This window comes from Lutra lutra, chromosome 1 (assembly GCF_902655055.1).
Source record: "Lutra lutra chromosome 1, mLutLut1.2, whole genome shotgun sequence".
NCBI lineage: Eukaryota > Metazoa > Chordata > Mammalia > Carnivora > Mustelidae > Lutra > Lutra lutra.
This window is the reverse complement of record NC_062278.1, coordinates 66,440,776-66,460,577: the sequence shown is the minus strand read 5'-3', so window position 1 is coordinate 66,460,577 and position 19,802 is coordinate 66,440,776. Positions and strand designations below refer to the sequence as shown.

Below are 19,802 nucleotides of genomic sequence, written 5' to 3'. Positions count from 1 at the left end.
GGGGTGTTGAGGTTATAGTATACCAGACAGGGAGTTTATAGTTTCATGATCCTCTGACCTATAATATCTAACTCTGTATGGACTACCAAGATCAATAAATTTGAAGTGTGCATCCATGATATACATAGGGATTAGTGGGGAGCCTCCTGCTTCTTTTCTCCTTTATATTCTGTAGCCTACTTATTTATTGTTTTGTGAGTAAACCAAACTGAAAGCAACTTTGAGCTGAGTTCAAGGTATCATTTTTGCCTATTCTTAAACCTATTTAGGAATCTGTGGTTTGGACAGTGAGATACCACCTCACACCAGTCAGAATGGCTAAAATTAACAAGTCAGGAAACGACAGATGTTGGCAAGAATGTGGAGAAAGGGGAACCCTCCTACACTGTTGATGGGAGTGCAAGCTGGTGCAACCACTCTGGAAAACAGCATGGAGGTTTCTCATGAAACCTTAACTCTAGTTAAGTTGAAAATAGAGCTACCCTATGGCCCAGCAATTGCACTACTGGGTATTTACCCTAAAGATGCAAATGTAATGATCTGAAGGGGCATATGCACCCAAATGTTTATAGCAGCAATGTCCACATTAGCCAAACTATGGGAAGAACATAGATGTCCATCAACAGATGAATGGATAAAGAAGGTGTAGTATATATATACAATGGAATACTATGTAGTCATCAAAAGAAATGAAATCTTGCCATTTGCGACGACGAAGATGGAACTAGAGGGTATTATGCTTAGCAAAATAAGTCATTCAGAGAAAGACAACTATCATATGATCTCCCTGATGTGAGGAAGGGGAGATGCAACGTGGGGATTTTGGGATTAGGAAAAGAATAAATTAAACAAGATGGGATCAGGAGGGAGACAAACTATAAGAGACTCTTAATATCAGGAAACAAACTGAGGGTTGCTGGGGGGTGGGGGTATGAGAGATAGGGTGGCTGGGTTATGTGCATTGGGGAGGGTTTGTGCTATGGTGAGTGCTGTGAATTGTGAAAGACTGATGATTCACAGACCTGTACCCCTGAAGCAAATAATACATTATGTGATTTTAAAAAAAAAAGAATCTGTGGTTTGGGGCACCTGGGTGGCTTAGATAGTTAAGGGCCTGTCTTTGACTGAGGTCATGATCCCAGGTTGTGGGATCGAGTCCTGCATCGGGCTCCCTGCTCACTGGGGAGCCTGCTTCTCTCTCTCTCTTTCTTGAATAAATAAATAAAATCTTTTTTAAAAAAAGAATCTGTGGTTTGGACTAGGGAAGATAATTTTTTTCTTGTTTTTGTTTTGTTTTGTTCTTTTTGGTTGGTGTCTTATTCTTTAAGCATGAGGCTAAGTGTTTTTTGTTTTTTGTTTTTTTTTGTTTTTTTTTTAAAGATTTTATTTATTTATTTGACAGAGAGAGACTCAGTAAGAGAAGGAACACAAGCAGAGGGAGCACGAGAGGGAGAAGCAGGCCTCCCATGGAGCAGAGAGTCTGATGCCAGGTTTGATCCCAGGACCCTGGGATCATGACCTGAGTGGAAGGCAGACACTCAATGACTGAGCCACCCAGGCACCCTGTTAATTATGTTTTTTTAAAAATAGTTTTGTTAACATGTATTTCGCATACTATAAGATTAACTCAGAGCATATTAAGTGTTTTGCAACCACACCACAATCTAATTTTGGAGTATTTTTAACACTCTAAAAAGAAATCCTATACACATTAGTAATCATTCCTCATTCCTCCCCCATGTCACCCCAAACCTGGGTAATTACCATTCTATCTTTGGTATCTGTGGATTTGCTTATTTGGGACATCTCACAAAGATGGAATGATACAATAAAACCTATATCTTTCATTTAGCATAATGTTTTCAAGGTTTATCAACATTGTGGCAGGCATCAGTATTTCATTTTCTTTTTAGTGTCAAATGATTTTTATTATTTGGATATACCACATGTGGTTTATCCATTCTTCAGTTGATGGGCATTCACATTGTTTCTACTTTTTGGCTATTCTGAATAATGCAACTATAAACATTCATGTACAAGGTTTTATGTGTACATATATTTTAATTTCTATTTGCTAGATACCTGGTGTGGAATCACTGGGTTATATGATAACTCTCTGTGTAATCTTTTGAGGACCACAAAAATTATTTTCCAAAATTGCTGCACAATTTTACATTCCCATCAGCAGTATATGAGTGTTCCAATTTCTCTACATCCTCATCAACACTTATTATTATGTGTTTATTATTTCAGCCTTATTAGTGGGTATGAAGTGGTATATCTTTGTGGATTTTACTTTCATTTCCCTGATGGCTACTGATGTTGAACATTTTTTTATGTGTTTATTGGTCATTTGTGTATTTGCTTTGGAGAAATGTCTATTCAGAATCCTTGCCCATTTTAAATTGGTTACTTGTCTATTTATTTTGAGTTGTAAGAATTCTTCATGTATTCTAGATATAAATCCCATATGGAATATATGATTTACAAATATATTCTCCCATGCTGTGTGTTGTCTTTTTACTTCCTTGATGGTATCCTTTGACATACATAAGTATTAAATTTTAATGATTTTCTATGGCCTGTGTTTTTGTTGTTATGTTTTTTTTAATCATTTTTTAAATTTATTTTCAGCATAACAGTATTCATTGTTTTTTGTACCACACCCAGTGCTCCATGCAATCCGTGCCCTCTCTAATACCCACCACCTGGTTCCCCCAAACTCCCACCCCCCGACCTCTTCAAACCCTTCAGATTGTTTTTCAGAGTCCATAGTCTCTCATTGTTCACCTCCCCTTCCAATTTCCCCCAACTCCCTTCTCCTAACTCCCCATGTCCTCCATGCTATTTGTTATGCTCCACAAATAAGTGAAACCATATAATTGACTCTCTCTGCTTGACTTATTTCACTCAGCATAATCTTGTTATGTTTAAGAAAACATTGTCTAATCCTAGATCTCAGAGATTTAGATCTATTGATGAAAACCAGTAAATGCCATCTTCTTAGTGAAGAGACTCAATGTATCTGTAGTTTCCTAATCTTCAAAGAGCTTGTAACATTTAACTCCTTACTGATTATGGCAGAGAAATCATAGTTTACTAAGAAAGATTGGATGAGTGTGCTACTTTTCTGATAACTTGTTGAAATTGATGCAGATGACTTTCTACAAGGAGTAAAACAGGAGACAAACAAGGTCAGAAGTCCTGCATGGTGCTCCCATCCCATTAGGTGATCTCCTGTAAATCTAAACTGGGTTAGCTTCAGATAAACCACTTTTTAAAAATTTTTCCTGTGTGACTAAGTAGTCTAATGAAATGGTTCCCACCTAATATTTTGTACTCAAATCATGTATCCAAATATGTCTTATTAAAAGTAGCTATTTTTTAATTTTAAAATATGGGATTTGTCTATTATTATAATGTTATCACAACATAGAATCTTTTTTTCTTCACCTCTCTCAGGTACAAAGAGGAGATGTCTCTGGTGGAACTTTTGCTCTGGTGGGACTACTTTTCTAATAGTGGTGAGTTACTTATTAGTAGATTTTAAAACTATTTATAGTTATTATCTCTGATGACCTAGCTTAAAGAAGGGCTTTTTATGACACTGACTTCTTCTTATACTCTCCCATTTCTCAATCCTGGGAAAATATATTTTGAAAATTTCACTGGTAATATATATAAGTTTATATTTATTGAGCAAGGGGGATACAGAAGGAAACAAGATAGATACAGTTTTTAACCTGAAGAATCTCATATTCTAGAAAGGATTTCTGATAAGAAAACAAGTAACTATAAAAATGTGTTAAGAGCTATGGCAGGAGATGTACAAACAAGTATTGGTTTATGTAAGTGGGACATTTGAATCAAAGTTGAGGGGAGAGGAGTAGTGACGTAAAAGTAGTGTGGTGTATAGTCAGTTTGCTGTAGGACCTTTGGAGTGCTAGAGTCTAGCTGCAGGTGCAACATCTACTAGCTCTGTTACCTCGACAAATTTCTTTTTTTTTTTTTTTAAGATTTTATTTATTTATTTGAGAGACAGACAGTGAGAGAGAGGATGAGCGAGGAGAAGGTCAGAGAGAGAAGCAGACTCCCGCGGAGCCAGGAGCCCGATGCGGGACTCGATCCCGGGACTCCAGGATCATGACCTGAGCCGAAGGCAGTCGTCCAACCAACTGAGCCACCCAGGCATCCCACCTTCGACAAATTTCTTAATCTTTACTACTTTCAGTTTTCTCATATTTAAAATAGGGAGAATAATATTACTCATCTCATTGGTTTTCTGTGAAAATAAATGAGTTAATATAAAGTGCTTGGCATAGGGCTGTAGTAAACAATAAAGAAGTAACTCATGATTATGATTCTAAAAGGGTTATGATTCTGAAGGGTTATAAAGAGTGAAAAAGTAAATGGAATGGTCAATGTCAGAAGAATATTTCAGGCAGAGAGAAGAGCATGTTGCCTGCCTGGAGGCAGAACAGATCACGGAGAGTTTGAATAATTAAATGAAATTCATTATGCTGTAATACTGAGTAGGAGGGAGCTGAAGAAAAATAGATGAGAGAGGAGAGATAGACGGGGGCCAGATCAGAGAGATGCTTGGTCTTTATACCAAGAGTATGCGGAGTTGAGAGGGGGGCCCAGATAATGGAGTAAGAGGACCCTAAGCTCACCTGTTCCCATGGATGCAGCTAAATAATACTTACATTAGTGTAAATAACTAGATAACACTCAAATTAGTGTAAATAATGACCAAAAGACTGGTAGCACAAACTCCACAACTAAATTAGAGACAACACCATATTAACAAAGGTAGGAAGGGTGGAGATGTGGGCATCTGCTGCAGAGAGGGTAGCCTGGGCATAGGAAAAGGTGAGAAACATACTATCACAGAGGATCCTGAACTGAGAAGATGAATCCACATAACATTTGGCTTGAAAACTGGAGGTGCTTAATTTCATGAGTTCTTACAACCAGTGGCCACTTAAAACCTGGAATCTTCTGCTCACAGCACGTCCACCAGCACTCAACTTGACACTTCTTCAAATGCATGGTTTCTGCTGGGAAGCCTTGGCATGCTGAGCCCCTCAGGATAAAGAATGTGCTAGGCCATGTCTAGAACAGCTAGCTTCCTATCAGCTCCTGGCCTGACTTTATAAAGTCTCTGCGAGTAGAGGCCTTATCATGACCGAGCCTTGAGAAACCCAAAGGCAAAGTGTCAGTGTCTTCGCTTAGGACTGAAGATCTAGAGGCAGAAGGATGCTCCAAGAATTTCACAAGGCACAGACTGGGGAGGACCAGCGTGGCCTCATGGTTGGAGCAGGACACACCATGTGAGCACCACGATGGGGAGTCCCTTAGCCTGGACACTGACCCCCTGCCTCTCCCAACAGCTTCATGCAACAGACTCTCCACATTATATGCTGGGTATTTGATTTTTTAAAAACATGTGTGCTTCTCCCCTATGGCACGGTGATCTCCTTGTGGGTAGGGCTCTGTCTCAGTGCTTTTGTCACCGTGGTGCCTGTTACAACTCTTGCTATGTGACTCACAACTAATAGATAACCCCAAAAATGTGAAAAAAAAAAAAAAAAGCCTGGAATCTTAAAAATCAGTGTGCTCAGTTCTGGGAGAACCCTGAAGGTAACAAGAAGTTGAGTCCTTGGCCTTAAAGAAACAGGACAACAAACAGCTCTGGAGATACAATGTAGAAGCAGCAGTGTGGAAACACCTGGGGCATATGGGAGGGAGAATTATTTACCCATTTCAGAGCAAGTCCTGGAGGGAATTCTCTAGGAACAAAGAAACTGGCAAGTGCCTTATCCCTCCCCTGCTCCACAGTGTAACCAATGGGACACTGACATTCTACTACCTAACTTGCTTACACCACCCTCCATGCACATACTTCTGCAGATCCACCCCTTCTGGTCATGTTTGTCTCAGTCTGGGCACTGCAGGTCCCTTCCCCCAGAAGACCAGTGCAAACCTTGCATCTCCTGATACATGCATTTCATGCAACCTTGGTCCCAATGGTGGTGGTGGTGGTGGCAGAGGAGGGTCTCATTTTGCAAGCATACCAGAGCTCTCCTTGTTAAAACTTCTTGCCCCACACTGGCAAGGGAAGAAACACTGTCCATAAAAAGCAAAGAGAACTTCTGCAAATGACTGGTCTGGAGGAAAAAGTGGCCAAGAAACAATAGCTGGGCACACACCACACACATAGGAGATACCCCTGAAGCATCAGGTTCTGGTAAACAGGGAACACTGCATTGCAGGACATTACAGGACATCTTCTTCATAAGGCCATTACTTTCAAGAGCAAGAAATAGAGATGATACCCCTAACAAACACAGTAACAGACACAGAGAGACAAAATGAAGAGACAGAGAAATATGTTCTAAATATGTTCTAAATGAAATAAAACCACAGCAGGAGACCTAAGTGGAATGAATGTAAGTAAGATGTCTGATCAAGAATTTAAAGTAATGTTCATAAAAATACTCACTGGATTTGAGAAAAAACTGGAGAACCTCAGTGAGACCCTTAACAAAGACATATAAAACATAAAAAAGAAGCAATCAGAGATGAAGAACACAATAAATGAAATTAAAAATACACTAGATGGCATAAATAGCAGGCTAGAGGAAGCAGAAGAATTACTTAGAAACCTGGAGTACAGAATAATGGAAAGTAATCAAGCTGAGCAGATTAGAGAAAAAATTACACAAAATGAGAATATAGTTAGGGAACTCAGTGACTCTATCAAACATAATAACATTTGAATTACAGGGATCCCAGAAGGAGAGACAGAAAAGGTGGCAGAAAATTTATTTGAAGAAATAATAACTGAAAACTTCCTAATCTGGGGAGGGAAATAGATATCCAGATACACCAATAGACCGCCAACAAAGTCAACCCAAAGAGGTCCATACCAAGACACATAGTAATTAAAATGGCAAAAAGTAGTGATAAAGAGAGAATTTTATTTTATTTTATTTTTTTTAAAGATTTTATTTATTTATTTGACAGACAGAGATCACAAGTAGGCAGAGAGGCAGGCAGAGAGAGAGGAGGAAGCAGGCTCCCTGCCGAGCAGAGAGGCCGATGCGGGGCTCGATGTGGGGCTCGATGTGGGGCTCGATCCCAGGACCCTGGGATCATGACCTGAGCCGAAGGCAGAGGCTTTAACCCACTGAGCCACCCAGGCGCCCCAAGAGAGAATTTTAAAAGCAACAAGAGAAAAGAAGACAATTACATAGAAGGGAAAACCCATAAGGCTGTCAGCAGATTACTTAGCAGAAAATTTACAAGCTAGAAGGGAGTGGGATTCAAAGTGCTAAAAGGAAAAGATCTGCAGCCAAGAATACTCTGCCCAGCAAGGCTATCATTCAGAATAAAAGGAGAGATTGTTTCCCAGACCTGTAAGAAATGTTAAAGAGGACTCTTTGAGTGGAAAGGAAAGACCATAAACAAAGACAAAGAGTAAGAAAAGTAGGATGCACAAAAGCAGTAAAAATAAGTGTATCTGTAAAAATCAAAGGACTCACAAAATGAAAAGAAGTAAAGTATGATATGATATTGCAAAAATGTAGGGAGGTGAAGAGTAAAGAATGTGCTCAAACTTAAGTGACCATCAAGTTAATATAGACCTTTATATGTAGAAGATGTCATATACAAACCTAATGGTAACCACAAATCAAAAACTAGTAATAGATATGAAAAAAAGAAAGGAATCAAGTATATCACTAAAGAAAGCTAGCAGACTATGAGAGAAAAGAGCAAGAGAAGAAACAAAGAAGAACTACAAATACAACTACAAAACAAGTAATAAAATGACAATAAAAAATACTTAACAATAGTTACTTTGAATGTAAATAGACTAAGTGCTCCAATCAAAGATATAGGGTGATGGAATGGATTAAAAAAAAAAAAAGCAAGTCCATTTATGTGCTGCTTACAAGAAACTCATTTCAGATCTAAAGATACCTGCAGATTGAAAATTAGGGGATGGAGAAACATTTATCATGCAAATGGATATTAAAAAAAAAAAAACCTGGGGTAGCAATACTTAGAGCAGACAAAGCAGACTTTAAAATAAAGATTGTAACAAAGAAGAAGACTAAGACAAAGAAGGATACTATATAATAGTACAGAAGACAATCCAATAAGAAAATATAACAGTTATAAATACACACCCAGGGGGGCCTGGGTGGCTCAGTGGGTTAAAGCCTCTGCCTTCGACTCAGGTCATGATCCCAGGGTCCTGGGATCGAGCCCCGAATCAGGCTCTCTGCTCGGCAGGGAGCCTGCTTCCTCCTCTCTCTCTGCCTGCCTCTCTGCCTACTTGTGATCTCTGTCTGTCAAATAAATAAATAAATAATCTTAAAAAAAAAATACATACCCAACATGGTTGCACCCAAATACATAAAACAGGCAGTAATAGTAGGGGACTTTAACATTCCACTGTGTCAATGGACGGATGATGCTCCAAACAGAAAACCTATAAGGAAACAACAACTTTGAATGACATACTAGATTAGATGATTTTAACACATGTATTCATTGCTTTCCATCCTAAAGCAGCAGAACATACATTCTTTTCAAGTGCACACAGAACATTCTCCAGAATAGATCACATATTAGGCCACAAAGCAAATCTCAACAAATTGAAAATCGAAATCACACCATTCATGTTTTCTTTTTTCTTTTTTAAAGATTTTATTTATTTATTTGACAGAGAGAGATCACAAGTAGATGGAGAGGCAGGCAGAGAGAGAGAGAGGGAAGCAGGATCTCTGCCGAGCAGAGAACCCGATGCGGGACTCGATCCCAGGACCCTGAGATCATGACCTGAGCCGAAGGCAGCGGCTTAACCCACTGAGCCACCCAGGCACCCCACCATTCATGTTTTCTGACCACAATGCTCTGAAACTAGAAATCAAGTGTAAGAAAAAAGTCTGGAAAGAGCACAAATACGTGGAGTTTAAATAACATTCTATGAAACAATGAATGGGTCATCTAGGAAATCAAAGAAGAAATGAAAAATTACATGGAGAAAAATGAAAATGAAAATGCAATGGTCCAAAATCTTCAGGCTGCAGATAAAGTGGTTCTTCTTTTTTTTTTTTTTAAGTTATGTTATGTTAATCACCATATATCATTATCATATATCATTAGTTTTTGATGTAGTGTTCCATGATTCACAAACAGTGAATCATGCATTAAACACCCAGTGCTCCATGCAATCTGTGTCCTCCTTGATACTCATCACAAGGCTCACCCAGACCCCCACTCACCTCTCTTCTAAAACCCTCAGTTTGTTTCCTGGAGTCCATAGTTTCTCATGATTCATGTCCCACTCCGATTTCTCCCCCTTCATTTTTCCCTTCCTTCTCCTAATGTCCTCCATGCTATTTCTTATGTTCCATAAATGAGTGAAACCATATGATAATTTATTTTCTCTGTTTGACTTATTCCACTTAGCATAATCTGGTGGTTCTAAGAGGGGAGTTTATAGCAAAACAGGCCTGCCTCAAGGAGTAAGAAAAATTTCAAATAATCTAATGTTACACCTAAAGGAGCTAGAAAAAGAGGAACAAACAAAACCCACGATTAGCAGAAGGAAGTAAATAATAAAGATTAGAGCAAAAGTAAATGATATAGGAACTAAAAACAAAACAAAACAATAGAACAGATTGATGAAACCAGGAGTTGGTTCTTTGAAAAGATCAACAAAATTGACAAACCTCTAACTAGACTCATAATAGAGAGAGAAAAAGGCCTAAAATAAACAAAATCACAAATGAAAAAGAAGAAATAACAACTGATACCACAGAAGTACAAAAAGATTATAATATTTTGAAAAATTATATGCCAACAAGTTGGGCGACCTAGGAGAAATGGATGAATTCCTAGAAACATATAACCTACCAGAACTGAAGCCAGGAAAAAAAGAAAACTTGAACAGACTAATTACCAGCAACAAAATAGAATCAATAATTAAAAAACTCCCAACAAACAAAAGTGGCTCCACAGGTGAAGTCTACAAACATTTATTTGTTTGTTTTTTTTTTATTTATTTATTATTGGTTTCAGGAACAGAATTTAGTAATTCATCATTTACATGTAACACCCAGTGCTCATCACAATGTGTGCTCTCCTTAATTCCCATCACCCATTTAGTCCATCTCTGCACCTACCTCCCCTCCAGTAACCAACCCTCAGTTTGTTCTCTATAGTTAAGAGTCTTGTAATGGTTTGCGTCTCTCTGTGTTTTTATCTTATTTTATTTTACCTTCTCTTCTGTGTTCTTCTATTTTGTTTTTTACATTCCGTATATGAATGAAATCATACGGTATTTGTCTTTCTCTAACTGACTTATTTTGCTTAGCATGATATAATCTAATTAGTTCCATCCAGGTCATTGCAAATGGCAAGATTTCTTTCTTTTTGATGGCTGAGTAACATTTCATTGTAAATATATACCACATCTTCTTTATCTATTCATCTGTTGATGGACTTCTAGGCTTTTTCCATAGTTTGATTATTGTTGATAATGCTGCTATAAACATTGGGTGCATGTGCCCTTTTGAATCTGTAGTTTTATATCATTTGGGTAAATAGGTATTTACCTATTTACCTACTTACCTAGTAGTGCAATTGCTTGGTTGTAGGGTAAATAGGTATTTAATTTTAATTTTGTTGATTGTTTCCATCACTGTGCAAAAGCTTTTTATCTTGATGAAGTCCCAATAATTCATTTTTGCTTTTGTTTCCCTTACCCCTGGCAACATGTCTACTAAGAAGTTGCTATGGCTGAGGTCGAAGCGGTTGCTGCCTGTATTCTCTTGTACGATTTTCATAGTTTCCTGTCTCATATTTAGATCTGTCATCCATTTTGAATATATTTTTGTGTATGGGGTAAGAAAGTGGTCCAGTTTCATTTTTCTGCATGTTGCTGTCCAGTTTTACCAGCACCATTTGTTGAGGAGACTGTCTTTTTTCCATTGGTTATTCTTTCCTGCTTCGATGAATATTAGTTGACCATAGAGTTGTGGGTCTATTTCTGGGTTCTCTATTCTGTTTCACTGGTCTGTGTGTCTGTTTTTGTCCAGTATCATATTGTCTTGATAGTTATAGCTTTGATACAGCTTGAAGTACAGAATTGTGATGTCTCTTACTTGTCTTTTCTTTTCTTTCTCTATTCTTTCTTTTTTCTTTCTTTCTCTCTTTTTGGAAGATTTATTTATTTGAGTGAGAGAGAAAGAGAGAGAGAGTGGTGAGAGAGGGCAGAGGGAAAGAATTTCAAGCAGACTTCCTGCTTAGAGGGGAGACTGATGCAGGGCTCAGTCTCACAATCTTTAGATCATGACCTGAGCTGAAACCAAGAGTTGGCCCTCATCTGACTGAGCCACCCAGGTGCTCTGCTTTTCTTTTTCAACATTACTTTGGCTATTCAGGATCTTTTCTTGTTCCATACAAATTTTAGAAGTTTTGTTCTAGCTCTATGAAAAATGTTGGTGTTATTTTGATAGGATTGCATTAAATGTGTAGATTGCTTTGGGGAGTATGGACATTTTAACTGTATTTGCTCTTCCAGTGCATGGGCATGGAATGTTTTTCCATTTCTTTGTGTCTTCTTCAATTTCTTTCATAAGTGTTCTACAATTTTCAGAGTACAGATCATTTGCTTGTTTGGTTAGGTTTTTTCCCTAGGTATCTTATAGGTTTTGGTGCCATTGCAAATGGGATTGATTCCTTGATTTCTGTTTCTGCCGCTTCATTATTGGTGTGTAGAAATGGCAACAGATTTCTGTAGGTTGATTTTATATCCTGTGATTTTGCTGAATTCCTTTATTAATTCTAGCCATTTTTTGGTGGGGTCTTTCAAGTTTTCTACATAGAGTATCATGTTATCTGTGAAGGGTGAAAATTCGATTTCTTCCTTGCCAATTTGGATGCCTTTCATTTCTTTTTATTTGACTGCTGAGACTAGGACTTCCAATACTATGTTGAACAACAGTTTTACTAAATATTTGAAGAAAAGTTAACACTCATTCTTCTCAAACGTTTCAAAAAATAGAAGAGGAAAGAAAACTTCCAAAGTCATTCTATGAAGCCAGCATTACACTGATACCAAACTGGATAAAGACACCACCAAAAAAAAAAAAAAAAAAAAAAAAAAAAACCCAACAACCAGTATCTCTGATGAACATGGATGCAAAAATCCTCAAAAAATATTGGCAAATATGTTGGGGGTGCCCGAGTAGCTCAGCTGGCTAAGTGTCTGACTCTTGATTTTGGCTCAGCTCATGATCTCAAGGTTCTGAGATTGAGCTCTGCATCATGGTCCACCCTTGGAGTGGAGCCTGCTTAAGATTCTTTCCCTCTTTGTCTGCCGCCAGCCCTCTCCCTCTCTAAAATACATATGCATTGGCAAACAGAATCCAACAGTACATAAAAAAAAATCACTTACTGTGATCAAGTAGGATTTATTCCTAGGATGCAAGGGTAGTTCAATATTCGCAAATCAGTCAACATGATATATCACATCAACAAGAGAAAAAATAAAAGCCATATGGTTGTTTCAATACATGCAGAAAAAACATTTGACAATGCACAACATTCATTCCTGATAAAAACCCTCAACAAAGTAGGCTTAGAGGGAACATACCTCAATATGATAGAGATCATAATATGAAAAACCCACAGCTAATATCATACTCAATGAAGAAAAACTGAGAGCTTTTCCTTAGGAACAATATAAGGATGTCCACTATCACCACTTTTATCTAACATAGTACTGGAAGTCCCAGCTACAGCAGTCAGATGACAAAAAGAAACAAAAGAAATCCAAATTGGCAAGGAAGAAGTCAAAACTCACTATTTGCAGATGAAATGATACTATATACAGAAAACCCTAAAGACTCCACCAAATAGCTAGTAGAACTGTTAAATGAATACAGTAAAGTCACAGGATACAAAATCAATGTGCAAAAATTTATTGCATTTCTATACACTAATAATGAAGCAGAAGAAAGAGAAATTAAGAAAACAATCCCATTTACAATTGCACCAAAAATAAAATCCATAGGAATAAACTTAATGAAAGAGGTGAAAGACCTGTACTCTGAAAACTATAAAACTTTGGTGAAAGAAATTGAAGAAGACACAAAGAAATGGAAAGACATTCTATGCTCATGGATTGAAAGAACAAATATTGTTAAAGTGCCTATACTACCCAAAATAACTTACACACTTAATGCTATCACATCAAAATACAAAGAACATTTTTCACAGAACTAGAATAAACAATCCCTGAATAGCAAATGCAACCTTAAAAAAGAAAAGCAAAACTGGAGGTATTGCAATTCCAGATTTCAAGTTATTACAGAGCTGTAGTAATCAAAACAGTATGGTACTGGCACAAAAATAGACACATAGATCAATGGAACAGAATTGAAAGCCCAGAAATATGCCCACAATTAGTCATCTTCAATAAAGGAGGCAAGAATATGCAATGGGAGAAAGATAGTCTCTTCTGCAAATGGCATTGGGAAAACTGCCCAGCTACTTGCAAAAGAATGAAACTAGACCATTTTCTTACACCATACACAAAAATAAACTCGAAGTGGATTAAAGGCCTAAATGGAGACATGAAACCATAAAAAGCCTAGAAGAAAAGATAGGCAGTAATTTCTCTGACATTGGTCATAGCACCATCTTTCTAGGTATGTTGCTGAGGCAAGGGGAACAAAAGCGAAGATAAACTGCTGGGACTTCATCAAGATAAAAAGTGTCTGAACAGAAGGAAACAACCAACAAAACTAAAAGACAAGCAGTGGAATGGGAGAAGATATTTACAAATGACATATCCAATAAAGGTATCCAAAATATATAAAGAATTTATACAACTGAACACCAGAAAACCTACAAATAATCCAATTTTAATTGGGCAGAAGACATGAACAAATGTTTCTCTAAAGGTATATGGATGGCCAACAGATGCATGAGAAAATGCTCAGCATCACTAATCATCAGGAAAATACAATTCAAAGACACAATGAAATATCACCTCACTCCTATCAGAATGGCTAAAATGAACAACACAAGAAACAACAAGTCCTGCCAAGCATGTGGAGAAAAAGGAACCCTCATGCACTGTTGGTGGTAAGGCAAACTGGTATACCTACTGTGGAAGACAGTATGGAGGGTTCTCAAAAAATTAAAAATAGAAAGACCCTATGATCCTGGAATCACACTACTAGGTATTTGCCCAAAGAATAAGAAAACACTTATTTGAAAAGATATGTGTTCCCCTATATTTATTGCAACATTATTTACAACTGCTAAATTATGGAAGGAGCCCATGTCCATCAACAGATGAATGGATAAAGACGATCTAACACACACACACACACACACACACACACACACACAAAATAGGCTTTTATTCAGCCATCAAAAAGAGTGAAATCTTGCCATTTGCAGCAGTGTGGGTGGATCTAGAGAGTATAATGCTATGCAAAATAAGGCAGTCAGAGAAAGACAAATACCATATGATTTCACTCATATATGGAATTTAAGAAACAAAATTAATAAAGGAGAAAAAATAGACAAACCAAAAAACAAAAAGATAGCAGAGGGGAGGTGGAGGGGGGGAAATGCATGAAATAGGTGAAGGGGATTAAGAGTACATCATCTGGGCGCCTGGGTGGCTCAGTTGGTTAAGCGACTGCCTTCAGCTCAGGTCATGATCCTGGAGTCTCAGGATCGAGTCCCGCATTGGGCTCCCGGCTCCACGGGGAGTCTGCTTCTCCCTCTGACCTTCTCCTCGCTCATGCTGTCTCTCACTGTCTCTCTCTCTCTCTCAAATAAATAAATAAAATATTTAAAAAAAAAAGAGTACATCATCTTCATGAGCATGGAGTAATATATAGAACAGTTGAATCACTATATTGTATACCTGAAACAAATATAACACTGTAAGCTAACTACACTGAAATTTAAATGATAAAAGAGTATGCAGAGTCATGAAAGGGTTTCTTGCAAGGTACTGACATCATACTTGCATTTTAGATAATTTTTGTTGTAATGAAAAAATGAGTTTAAGGAGTAGACCAGAGTTGGGGAGAGTAATAAAATGCCTAAACAATGAATCTTGGCACACTGAAAAAACAAAATAAAATTTAAATAAAAGTAAAAAATCTAAAAAAAAAAAAAACAACAACCAAAATCCTGTTCTAGAGACTTCCATTTATAAAATGGCCAGGGAAAGATGGCACTACGCTCTTCTCTCAGAAATCAATGCAAGATAAGAGCAAGAAATAGAAACGCAAATTCAGTCTTTGAAAAACACTAGGTGAGATCTATATCCCTGAACCACCATATATGAGAAAGGATTCTTGACAGCAGTTATGGTCAAAAGGAGTATGGGAAGATACAGAAAGATGCTCCTCATGTCTGCCTATTTCAGCCAAAACTGGCAAGGAGAAGTTCTCCTGAGGAGATGCTATACTTTGAGGGGGAAGAAGTCCCCAAACATTTACTTATTTGGAACAGTGGGAGTGTGCCAATGGGAGCATCCCTAGACCTAGTTCAGAAAAATGAGAAGCAGGCCAGTAAGAGTGAATGGAGAATCACACTGATAAGCCATAATTTTATTTATAAGTGAGATAGAGTGGAGGAGAGAGATTCTATTAAGAGAGATTTTATTGTTAAGAAAGATGCTGCATTTGGGGGCACCCTAGAGCTATTGATCTTTGTTGACTAAGGAGAACTGAAAGCAAAGAATATTTAACACATAACCCTGTACCATAAGAAACACCATCATGATCCAGGAAGAATTTCTGCTAATCTAGAGCATGGTCTTGGCTCCTTTCTCTTATAAACCTCTTACCAATATTGACCATTGGAAGAACTCAACACATTAAAACGTGAGCAGTAATTTAAAAAAGAATCAGCATGGGATCATATATATATGTATATCCCTCACCTCCCCCCAAAAGAGGAAAGAAATAATAAACAAGAAAGATAAGTGGAGAAAGAAAATTATTGTTAGGAAAAGGGTCATAGTGGATCAGATAAAAACTTTGACCGGGCATGTTGTCATGAATTAAAGGATAAAACAAAATAATAACAATTTTCAATCATGCATTCTCTCTATAAATTAAAACTCAAACCAGAGAACTCCAAAGACTTAGGGAAGATATACTGAGACCACAGAAGGAATTGGATAATGAACCCAGGGAAGAAATAGGAAAGTATTATAGAAATGAAAGTCTCATTGAAACTAGCCCAAAGGAGACTTGACATAACTGAAAACACTTTGGAGACAAGGAGGATAGGTAGAATTAAGAAAAGCATGAAAAAGCCAAAGCGCTGGCTCTTGTGTTTCAAAAAAAAAAAAAAAAAGAAAAGAAAAGAAAAGCATGAAAAATGAAACAATATATGAAAAAAGTAAAGGAATTAGAAACAAAAAATAATTGATAGGGAAGATAAAGAAGATCCAACACATTAGAAGGTACAGATTAAATGGAATAGATCAATTTTTAAATGTATAATTTGAGATTTTTCTTCCTAGAAACAAAGCCTTGGATCTATTTATGGAAAAGGCATACTTCATCCCAGGAAAACATTCTTTCCATGTATGAAATTTGATCTTTTTGCCTCATTGCACAGGAGTCTTAATCTTTAAGGACTATTTATTTATTTTTTAAAAAACTATGCTATCAGTGCTGACTTTTCTGTATCAAGCTTTCCTGGGACAAAGTATGCTTCAGACTTCTGCACAGTAACTATCAACTCTAGAAAACAGTGGAACAATGCCTTAAATTCCTCAAGGAAAGAAAATGTGGACTCAAGGAGTGTATTCACAGTGAAATCATCATTCCAGTTATAAAGACAATAATTATCTTTGAACATTAAAACCCCTAGAGAACATAATTTCCATGAATATCTACAGCAGATGGAGTTCTTCAAGATTATCTTTTTAAAAAATGTTATTTATTTGAGAGAGAGAGGGCGACGGCACGAGCAGGGGCGAGGTGCAAAGGGAGAAGGGGGAAGCAGACTCAAGGGGGCTTGACCCATGGACCCTGAGATCATGACCTGAGCCAAAGGTAGACACTTAACCAACTGAACCCCCCAGTCACCCTGGATATTTCCTCAAGATTCTAACAGGAAAACTTGAACAACTTGGATGAACGGAGAAACTGTGACAGAAGGAATGGAGCAAGGTGGCAGTAATGAGTAAATGTAGGCTTGAGATGGAAGTAAAAGTGGGGGTTATGGTTAGAATGGAATCTATTTTATAAACTTGGACAGGTGGAAATGATAGAACAGATAAAAGATGAGAAGCAAGAGGAAAAATGGAAAGTAACATAAGCACCTTTTATATTTGGAAGCCAGAAGTTACTTAAAGCTAGTGAATGAAATAGAAATATATATTTAAAACTTGAAAGATAAGTACTAAAAGAAATCTTATAATCCGTGAAAATTAGGTGTTGGAGTGAGGGGAGGAGTAGAAAGGAAGTAGAAATAAAGTAATGTAAACATTGAATCATTTAATTCATAGAAATAGAAGATTAAATATATTATAAACATAGTAAGCCCACAGGTAAAATTGCAACTGTGAGAAAGTGAGTGAAAAGATATTCATTGCAACATTGTTGTTTTGTGTAAGCAGAAAGTTGGGGGTAACATACTTATATAGTATCTCAATAGCATACACATGTATATAACATATGGTATATCCATACACTGCAGTGTTATAAAGAGTGAGCTTTCTATGTATTTATATGAGATCATCTCCAAAATGTATTCTGAGGTGGCAAAACAAGGTACCGAGTGAATAGAATGGGGAAGGAAAACCAATATATATATGCTGCTTGTATATGTTTAAAATGTATCTTGGAGGACACACAAAACTTTGGTTAGCTTGGTTTCCTTTTATTAAGGGAACTGTGACCTTGAGGGTCGGGGTGAAAGAAAATGTTTATAATATACCTCATGGTAATCTTAAGATTTTGTATCACATATTTTTTTGAACCACGCATTTGGTACCGTTACTTTTAAAAAGTAACAGTTTTTTTTAAAAGAGGCTATTTAAGTTATTTGTGTAAGAGAGGATGGTGACCTGAGTTACAGAGATGGAGGTGGGGATGGAGAGAAGCAGATGGGTTGGAAGTGTTGTCAGTTGGAATGATGGGTATTGAGGAGAAGGTGTCAAAGCTAACATGTAGGTTTCTTTTGGCTTGGGGCACTGGATGGGTGCTTGTCCCATTCCACAAGGTGGGACACTCAGGCTTTAGCCTTCCTCTTTCTCTGTAGGATTCTGTTACCTTATGCCTTTCCACCTTCCCATGACATGTTTTCACCTCTTTGTGGACAGTTTCCTTGTTTTTTATAAACTCAGGATTGTCTAGAATATCATGTGTACACTGGCTGTCAACTCAAACACATATTCATGATTACCTAATTAAGATAGGAGAAAAGAATCATAAAATTTAAATCATAAAATGGACCTTAGAAATGATGAAACACGGTTCCATCATTTTATTTTACCAATGAAAACCCTAATGGCAGAGGCATTATGTGATTTAGATTCTTATTAAAAATTTTTAAAAGTTGGATTATGAACTTACATATTTTTGATCTCCCCTTTCTTCCCTTATTTAAAAGATAATAAATTATAGCACACCTAAGTGGTGGATACTAGGACACCACTGTCTTTTTTTTTTTTTTTAAGATTTTACTTATTTATTTGATAGAGATCACAAGTAGGCAGAGAGGCAGGCAGAGAGAGAGAGAGAAGAGGAAGCAGGCTCCCCACTGAGCAGAGAGCCCGATGCAGGGCTCAATCCTAGGACCCTAGGATCATGACCTGAGCCAAAGGCAGAGGCTTTAACCCACTGACCCACCCAGGTGTCCCAACACCACTGTCTTTTAACCACATGTAGCAAATAGACAATGAATGAGAATGTCAGACTGTCTCTGTCTCGTTGGCTTTAATATCTCTTTAGCTGCCTAGACTCAAGAGGTAAAGATTTCTTTATTCTCTCTTATTTTATTTTTTTAAAATTTTTTTTATTTTTTAAAATATTTTATTTATTTATTTGACAGATAGAGATCACAAGTAGGCAGAGAGGCAGGCGGAGAGAGAGGAGGAAGCAGGCTTCCTGCCGAGCGGAGAGCCTGATGTGGGGCTCGATCCCACGACCCTGGGATCATGACCTGAGCTGAAGGCAGAGGCTTTAACCCACTGAGCCACCCAGGCGCCCCTCTCTTATTTTAATTATACTCTCCTACCTCACACCCTGCATCAATCCACTGTAGAATGACTTTGGTTTTTCTTTGAAACCCATTGGTGTTTTTCCTCTGTTGCCACTGTTATAGCTGGAATTCAGATTCTCTTGCCTGGGCGCTAGCAGTGGCCTTCAAACTGATCACGATGTTACCCTTTCTCTGTTCAGTTTATTTTCTGAATTATAGCAAATGTTACTTTCTAAAAATGTGGATCTTACTGTGACCTCTCACAAAATTTTCAATAACTGTTCAAAGCAGGTAGGTCAAAGTTCAGAATTCCTGGGTGGCATTCAAGACCTCCATGATTTGTAACTAGTCTTTGTTTCTGATTTTATTTCTGAATACACCTGCCACTGCCACCATACTTGACTAATCATTGTTTCCAAAATTCATCTGTACTTTTTCACTCTGAAGTAACTTTTCCTTTGTTTATTTTTATTAAAGATTTATCCATCTTTAAGAGCCCATTCATTTACCATCTGGCTTTCTAAAGCAAA

The 19,802-nt window shown here is 37.4% G+C and overlaps 1 protein-coding gene across 1 annotated transcript in view; it reads left to right on the top strand.

Moving 5' to 3' along the window:
- The first annotated feature begins 3,506 nt into the window (after window positions 1–3,506).
- The window catches only part of IGSF11 (immunoglobulin superfamily member 11), a 211,190-nt gene continuing 194,894 nt past the window's right edge, over window positions 3,507–19,802 (top strand). The window contains exon 1 of the mRNA XM_047725605.1: window positions 3,507–3,524. The gene's annotated coding sequence lies outside the window, so the exon portion shown is untranslated. The remainder of the gene's footprint in view (window positions 3,525–19,802) is intronic.